Source organism: Rhea americana, unplaced genomic scaffold (genome assembly GCF_003343005.1).
Source record: "Rhea americana isolate MKP2758 unplaced genomic scaffold, rheAme1 scaffold_85, whole genome shotgun sequence".
NCBI classification, from domain to species: Eukaryota; Metazoa; Chordata; class Aves; order Rheiformes; family Rheidae; genus Rhea; species Rhea americana.
In genome coordinates this window covers 1921988-1930147 of record NW_028187034.1, presented here as the reverse complement: position 1 = coordinate 1930147, position 8160 = coordinate 1921988, and the positions used below count along the sequence as shown (strand labels likewise).

The 8160-nt window shown below is 50.6% G+C and overlaps 1 protein-coding gene across 3 annotated transcripts in view; it reads right to left on the bottom strand.

Moving 5' to 3' along the window:
• The window catches only part of CSNK1E (casein kinase 1 epsilon), a 24368-nt gene extending 24039 nt beyond the window's left edge, over positions 1 to 329 (bottom strand). For 2 of the 3 annotated variants that reach the window (XM_085323535.1, XM_085323538.1), the window contains exon 1: positions 82 to 329. The gene's annotated coding sequence lies outside the window, so the exon portion shown is untranslated. The remainder of the gene's footprint in view (positions 1 to 81) is intronic. The other variant, XM_085323536.1, reaches the window with a different exon arrangement.
• Between the last annotated feature and the right edge of the window lie 7831 nt (positions 330 to 8160).

The following is an 8160-nucleotide window of genomic DNA, read 5'->3' as shown; positions in this document are numbered from 1 at the left end:
CGCGCACACAAAGAGCCGGAGGGGCCGCCTTTCCCCCGGGGTTTGCGCCCCAAGATGGAGGCGGGCGCCCCCCATACCCACCCTGCCGGGAAGGGGGCCGTGTGGGGCTGCTGCTCCGCCGGCTGTCAGGGCGCCAGGCGGCCGCGGCGGGAAGGATGACGGAGGATTGGGGAGGGCTGGTGGCGGCCGTGCCCGGCGCGTCCCTCCTTCGCTCGGCGCGGCGCGGCGCTGCCTGCCGCCTCCCGCCCGCTCGCCGTCCCCTCCAGCCGGCGTGTGCTCGGCACAGCCCGGCGCTCACCCAGTTTCCATTGAGCCCCGGAGCCAAACCCACTGATGTCACCCAGCGCAGCTCCGGCCCTCCTCCTCCTCCTCCTCCTCCCGCCCGCCCGCCGTTAAAGGCACAACCGCCCGCCGCGCTCCGCCGCCGTTGCCCGCCGCCCATTTTGCTCCCGGCGCTCCCCGACAAGCGCCGCGGGGAAGCGGGGCAGCGCCGGGATAGGGCCCGCGGCGCCTCCGGGCAGGGGGTGGGGGGTCCTCTCCCCTCGGTCTTCGCCGTGCTCATCGCCCCCGGGTGCGGGGTCTCGTCTCCTCGGCTGGCTTCTCCAGCCCCGTCCTCCTGCCCGCGCCCATGACAGGATCCGTGGATGCCTGGGACGGGCCCAGGACGTCCATGGCCCCCCTCAGACACGCGGGTGCACGTGAAGGCCGTGGGGTCTCTGAGATGTTAAAGCGATTCCTGGCTTGTTACATCTGCTAGAGAGCGTCGCTGCTTCGCAGCCCTGGGCCTCTTGGAAACATCAGGCATCCCTTGGAGAAAGTACTTCAGAAAGTCAACGCGCACACAAACGCACACGCGTACACATAGGTGCGCACCTACAGAGGCTCGCGTGTACACACGAACACAACGCAGCAGCACACGCCGATAGATAACGCGCAAACCGAAGGATYCTGCCCAGGTCCTGAGGTGCTCGGGTGATGATGCCCTCTCCCGTGTGGACTCAGGCGTAGGGAGCTGCGCCATGGGTGCTCCCCGCCTGACCACCACTCCCCCGGCAGCGGCATGAGCCTGGCGCTTTTTGGAGGAAAGGTTTTTGGGTTGTCTTCCTGGTGCTGCCCAAGTCATCGCCCAAGTCCAAGTCATCACTGCAAACAAACGAGGGAGCGCTCTGAATTCCGGGTGAGGGCACAGACTTGTTAGGGTGTATTTATATACATATATATATATAWAAAGTATTTATGCCTACAAACACGGAGAACATGTACAAAATTGCTACATTCCCACAAACACATTAAGAAAGCCTTCTGGAAAACATACAGAAACATATACACCGGTGCAGTCCTGGTCTTTACTGAATTCTCACCAAAATACTGTTACCCCCATAGGGTGCCAAAGGGCAATCATTCTTCTGGGAAACACGAAAAGAGACATGGGAAGAGCAGAGGGCAAGTTTCACTGAGAAGGAGTTGAAAATGAAGACCACCTACCTACAGGAACTGCATGATACAGTTAGCACTGGTGGAGCTGAACACTGAGCTAGGTCTGGGGCAGGAGAAGTGGCACTTGGGATGGAGAAAGCAAGCTGGGGCAGGGGAGGAGCAGCCATGGTATTTCAGATCTGCACTAAGGTGGAACAGAAGAGCTGAGGCAGAGAAAGCATTTGAGGGCTAGAGGGAGGTTGGAAGAGGTGGGATATTAGGGTTGAACTGGCAAAGAATGACTGAATGGTCTATGCTGGGGCAGGATTCAAAAGGGAAAGGCTGGTGCAGATGAGAGGAGAGGCAGCACATGGAGTTGGTGGGCAGCAGTGTTAAAACTCCTGCAGATGAGCATTCAGGTGCTTTGGCAGAGCCTGCCTGAGAGCAGCATGAATGGAGGAGCAAGAAAGCTGTGGCACAGGGCTTAGGTCAATTCAACTGACAGAGCATAAAAGGACTTTTTCTGATTTCCTTAACAAGGCTTAACCCCTGGTCAACCCGCAAAGCCGGGCTCCTGAGGAGAAGGAACAGTGTCTGCAACCTCCTTCCTCCCTTTCTCTTTGCAGCTCTGCCTCTGGATGAAGGCAGATCCAGCCTCTGTGAATGATACAGGCAGCTGCAGACAAGAACATGTCATAACAGCATACCAGGTCATCTCTGAGTCCTGTCTGAGCCAGCAGGACTGAGGCAATTCATTGTGAGCCCTGGGACCCACTCACCCTTCTGCCATGGGGCACTTAGCAGGATATGTACAGCTGTGCGGGTGACAGAAAGGGCACCTGGACCAGGTCCAGATGGAGGGGCTGGCACTTGAGGAGGCAGGATTGGTAAGGCAGGAGGATTTTTTCAGTAAGCACTCGGAGATGCTCACAGAGCTGCTGAGGCACCACTGAGGCAGTAGGAAAAGCAGGGCCAAACGATACTTAGAAAAAGGGAAAGTAGGCAAATAGGCTGCAGATGGGAATGCAGAAATGAAGTGCACTAGTGCAGCAGGAGGACTTTGGAGGTCAACATAAGTGAGATGTTAGGGAGCAGAGGTAGGTACTGCAGAGCAAGAGCCAGATACTTCCAAGCTTTGAAGACACCAAGATGCCCTCATTAAGGTGGAGCTGCTTTGTCAGAGTCACTGTAAAGTCAAGAACTGCAATTCCTTTAGTCAGGCCAAGGGTGAAGTAGATAAGCGTAACTGGGGAGAGCTCAAGTGGGAGAGTGTAAGAGTAGCATARGCACGTAGTGCAGCACCCTCTGAACACTCTCCTGGCCTCTTGGAATCAGCAGCGGAGGCACCTTGGGTCAGAGGTGGTGTCTCTCTCCCCAGCAGCTCCCACAACATGTCCCGTTCTGAGTCTATCTCAACTTTGAAATGCACAGCTAAGCACAGGCAATCGAGACGAAGAAACAGAACYAGATGCACTCCACTATTCTGTGCAGCTCCACCAGTGTCATGCAACCCAGAAGGCACATATTGCATTAGGTTGTGCCAAGAATATGGGCTACAGTCCTCTGAATCCTGCTTCCTGCCTCCCATCCAGTAACTCTGTAAGCAGTTACCACAAACACTGATTTGATGGGCCACTGAGATATGGGAATAGTCCTGTTTTACACAACACTTTGGAAATCCACACCATTGCCCTCTATCACTGCCAGGCTAGTTTTATCACAGAACTTTGTCTCCATTCTTAGAAGTTAAAATTTAATTGAGTTTTTCATAGTAATGACATTTTCTTACACATGCTCCATTGAACTTCTGTAGTTTCACAGCTTACATAACAGTGAACAGATGGGAAGATAGGTAATAAAACATACAGCTCCTTGCAAAAGCCTGGGAGCTGAATTCCACCAAGGGCTTGCCCTCCTACTCCTGGCAGGTGAACATCAGCTGAGAGGGAATTTGCTGGAGCTCAACCCAAGTTGCAACTTCCCCTTTGCTAAAAGGCCTGAGGTAGGTCCACACAAGCAATAGGCAAAGGAGGTTCTGTTAGGGCRTTTGGAAGGATGGGTCTGAATCAGATACTGGGAGAGTCTGAAGGTGCTCCTGCTCGGTGGCAAACTCCCAGGCCAATGGGCAGTGTGAGGCCCCTAGCAAATTATCCCCAGTGCTAGGGGGAGCAGGAGTCTTGTATGGAAATGTTGCTTGTGTCACTGTCTGCTATTTATACCAAAGAAGGTACTGCCAATGTAACCCAGGATATCTTCCCCATCCCTTTTCTCACTGCTCATCCTTTCTCTCCCAGCTACTGCTAGTAATATGTTTGTTCTTCTCCCCTCCAGGAATCTTTCAGCACCTTCTTCTACTTTCCCCCAGTTTGAGAGATGCTGTGTCAGCTCTTGGCATGGCAGGTGGGTACAGAGTTTGGGGTGATGCTACCTACACCAGCTCTCCCACTGTTGCTGGTGGTCATGGTGTAAGACCTGAGCTGAGGCAGCAGGAGAGAATTTGAAGAAATCCCAAATGTAGACACAGCCCTTGAGGGTAAAATAGAATGTGTGTACAGACACTTCTGCTACCTTTATTTTAATCATTTAGGACTTAAAATAAGAACTCTTTAATTAGAAATGTTCCCTTAATTGAATTGTAATCAAGCTTTTAGTGCTGTTAGCCTGGTTAACTATGTGATATAACAACATCCASCTTCTTCTCTCCAAGCATTGCCTAGTTACACCTCTTCTGAAGTGACTTATCCCAGGCTCAGGGACTGCTGTTTGGTTTTGTGTGTGGCAGCCAGTGGAGACCCTCTTTCTAACAGGGCTTTCAGTGCTCCAGTAACAAACAGATAATTCCTGCTTCAGTGTCTAAAAAAACCCAGATGCTATGACACAAGCAGCTGGACCCTGACTGGAAAGAGGTCAAGGATGGAAAGGGAAGGGAAGAAATTTGAGGGACTGGCAGAATCCACACTCACAGTCTCTACTGGGGCATCTCGTTTTCTCTCCAGTTACCAAACTGGCACTCAGCAGTAGTTACAAGCATCTCTTACTCTCTATGCCCCCTCAAAAGTGAACATCTTCCGATGTCTAGSCCTGTATTAGGCACCAGAATATGACAAAAGTGCATTAAGGCTTTACCTAAAATACAGCACCTGGAAGGTTCTCTAACATCCTAGACCCAAAAGCGAGCCCCAGCTGCACTCTTAACTTCTTGCCAGGAAGAAACCCTGGACAACCTCCCCTCACCCCTTCTCCCTGGCTTCCTGAGAAGGATCTTGGATGCAGAGCATGGAAGGGAGACATGACATGCTGCAGCCAGGCCCCTTAGCTCAGCAGCTGGAGCTCCTGGATTWGGAACATTTTCTAGAGTCTGCCTTTCACAGGGTATTGACACGTCCAAAGCATCCCTAGGTGACCTAGAGAGTGCTGTTGCTGAAGGCTGGTAGGCAGAAGATGGGCTGCACAGGGTGGCTGTCCTGTTGGCACCTTTGGGTGCCCTTCTGTTACCATGGGAAKGTCCTTGGGCAGTCCCCAGTGTTCATGCTGAGGTGCCATAGTGGGAACCTGGTGCAACGTGTTGTGGGCTGAGTGATGAAAAGATGTTGCCTCGCTCTGCTGAGTGCCTGGAGCAGTTGGAAAGGTGTTCGCTGGCTGCTATATCCAAGGGGATTTATCTCAGTGGGCACCCAGCCAACATCATTACTGTCGGCCATTTCATTTCTTGYGTGGGAAAGGAGAAGGAGGACCAGAGTTGCCCTGTTTATTGACATTGTCACTACTGGGTGGCTTTCCAGCATCACCATATATGATTTTCCTTGATCAGGCAGCTGGGTTCATGGCATCTAGTGAAACAGCTGAGCATAAGGAAGCCCTCTCAAGGAAAGCTAAGCTCCAAGCAACATAGCAGACCTCAGAAAACTGTCAAGTCATATTTGGCAGCTCTGCCTTATCTGCAGTGAGGAGAATCTCATTTTGTCTACTGTCCAGCATGGGACATGCCTCTYTGAAGACCACAGAGAGACTTGCCAGTGTTAGGAAAGTGTGGGGAATCAGGGAAACAGCAGAGAACTCAGGTCTGTGTCAAAGCTTTATTTCTTCAAGGCAAGTGAAAGCAAGATATGAAGTGATTAAAAACAACATTTTCACCTGGAATTCAAAAGTAGAGGTTCCTGAGGAGGCAGGCACCCWCAGCAAGTGACACATCCATCAGAGTGGACTCCCCCCACTGCAGTCCAAGAGTCCCTGAGGCAAATTCTCACCAGRCCGGGGGAACTTCTGCTGTTGTAGAGCTGATACATACAGCGCATGGGAGCTGTGCTCACTGAAAGCTTTCTTGGCCTAGGGAGCATGTATCTGTCTGCGACTTCAGCCACGCTCTGCTCCCTTAGTGTAACAGAGGCACAGGATTACCTGTGTGTCACAAGAACCGCAAGACTTACTTTATCACATTCAAAATGCTATGCAAGGGCAGCACTAATGCAGCACAATCCACAAAACCCAGGCAAGGGCAAAATAGCAATAACACAGATTATGGTCCAGTCAATACGAGACCACATGCATTTCTTGTCCCAAGACTCCTGCTCAGGTTGGCAGGTGATTACTTAAGGGTAAGCTGTTTGGTATTCTGCTTTATTCTTATTGTCCAAAGCAYTAACTCACAATTATTAACTTCAGACTATTCAGCCCCTACTCTAAAAACAGTGATTAATGTTCACAGGGTCTTTCCACAGGAATCATGCTCTAGTTTCTCAGTGCTTCCCAAATAATAATAGATTTGCTTTCTCAATACTCATGCCAATGAAGAGAGTAGCATTTTAGAGAGGAGGACTCAGCATTCATGGAAGTAAGCTCAAAAGTAGCCTGTAATGTGGGGACGCTGAATTCACTAGTGAGCTTTGCCAGAGCACTCTGCCTTTTACAGCCTTCTGTATAGTCAAGTGTAAGTAAGTCCCCATGCACTTGCAGCAGAGAGCAATAAACACTCCTGTAAATGAGACATCAGGATCTCAGGATAGTACATTGCTAAAAACAAAGCAAAATGCCAGAATAAATAAAACACAGCTAATAGCTACCTCTGAAAAGATTGCTCTGAGTGACTCGCTCAGCATCAGGTAGGAAATCTATGGCAGAAGCAGGGATTCTTGCCAAAACACAACTGTCTCAGCGATGAGTCACCCCTTGTTCTTTGCATTTTTGGAAAAAAAAAAAAAAAAAAAAAGATGTTGGGGCCCTGCAAAACGCCTCCTTCGTGACACAGCCTAGACTAACCCAGAGCACCATCCAACCTGTGTGCTGCAGGTGTTCTGTGGAAAATAGGTCTATGTGTAATTAAAGACTCTATCATAATTCGTATGCATGAGGACATTGAAGGGCAGTTGCATGGACAGCCTTGGTGCTGCCATTTCTTGATGATGAGAAATGTGTTCTGATATAACAGATAGCAGCAGTGGCCTGTTGTCCTCAATGAGGACTAGAGCTAGYGAGAGGTGAGAAATGCTGTCAGGTGGTGTTTGGGCTGACAGCACAGGAGTACTAAGACTTGGCAACCGTGGCCTCTTGTTCAGCTGCTGGAGAAATCTGTGGTTCCACAAACACAAGCTGATATGGCTGTCCTCCCTGCTCCCCTTGACCACTCCAAGCTATCCCTGGCTCAGCCTGTATCTGTTGTTCCCTCTGTCCCATTTCTTCTGGCTTTCCCATTTTTGGCCTCCATTCGTTAGAATTTTCACCAAGTCCTGGGCTTCAGCCCCAGTCATTGTYCCCTTCCCCATCCTATCTCACCTTTCACTCCCAGTCTCTCCCCTAGTGCACAGCCAGGTCCAGTTTTMTTCCCAGACAGTGTCAGTCAGGCCTAGCTGCATGCCCAGCCTGTTTCTCCCTTCCTCTAAATGCATCTTAGTCACAGTGTTTTTTTTTCTCAAATTGCTGATCCAAAATTACACCCCTCCACACACGCATACATCCATACTCTTTACCCCTTGGGCCTTTGCTCTCTTGCCCTTGGCCAGTTARTCCTGATCTTCCCACCATATGCTGCCTCCACTCCACATAACCTGCTGCCCTTGTTAGTCCAAGTCTCCTTGGGCAGTTGGTCCTATGCTCAACCCCTTCCATCCCCAGTCCCTATCTGTTCCCAGGCACTAGCTCCTTGCCCAACCAGTCCCAGCTTCTTCCTTCAACTCCCAGTCTCATTTGCTTTTCCTCAGCTTTTTGGTCCTTTCCTTGTTCTTTTCCCTCTGGGTTCCGTCCCCTCCCTATTCAAAGCAAGGGCTTTCCTCCACCAGACTTCCCAGAGGCCAAAAGAGAGGTGACTGGAAGCACAGGACAGAGCAAGGCATCAGAGGGTTCAGTCTGGTGCCTGACTCAGAGTAGCAGGAAGCAACCCTAAAAGAGAAAGCCCTTCTGGGTCCCTATTCCTCTGTGGGAAGGCCTATACACAATTATACGTACACACCTCAGAAGCTGAGGGAGGGTTGGACAAGTAAACAGAGGCTGGTATTATGTAGCTGTGAACTGTGACAAGGCTTCCTCTTGCATTTTGCAAAGATACATAATCCGTTCACACTATGGGGGGAAGCAGTGGTGTTTCACAGACCTGGCAAAACACAGCCTCCCTGATAGAAAACCTGACTTCTGCCCAAAACAAAGCCCTTGCTTGAGAGCCCAGAAGAGCTGGGGCTTTTGTACCCTGGGATAAACTATATATATCTATCTATATATATATATATGTATATATATTTCTTCCAGCACAGGAAA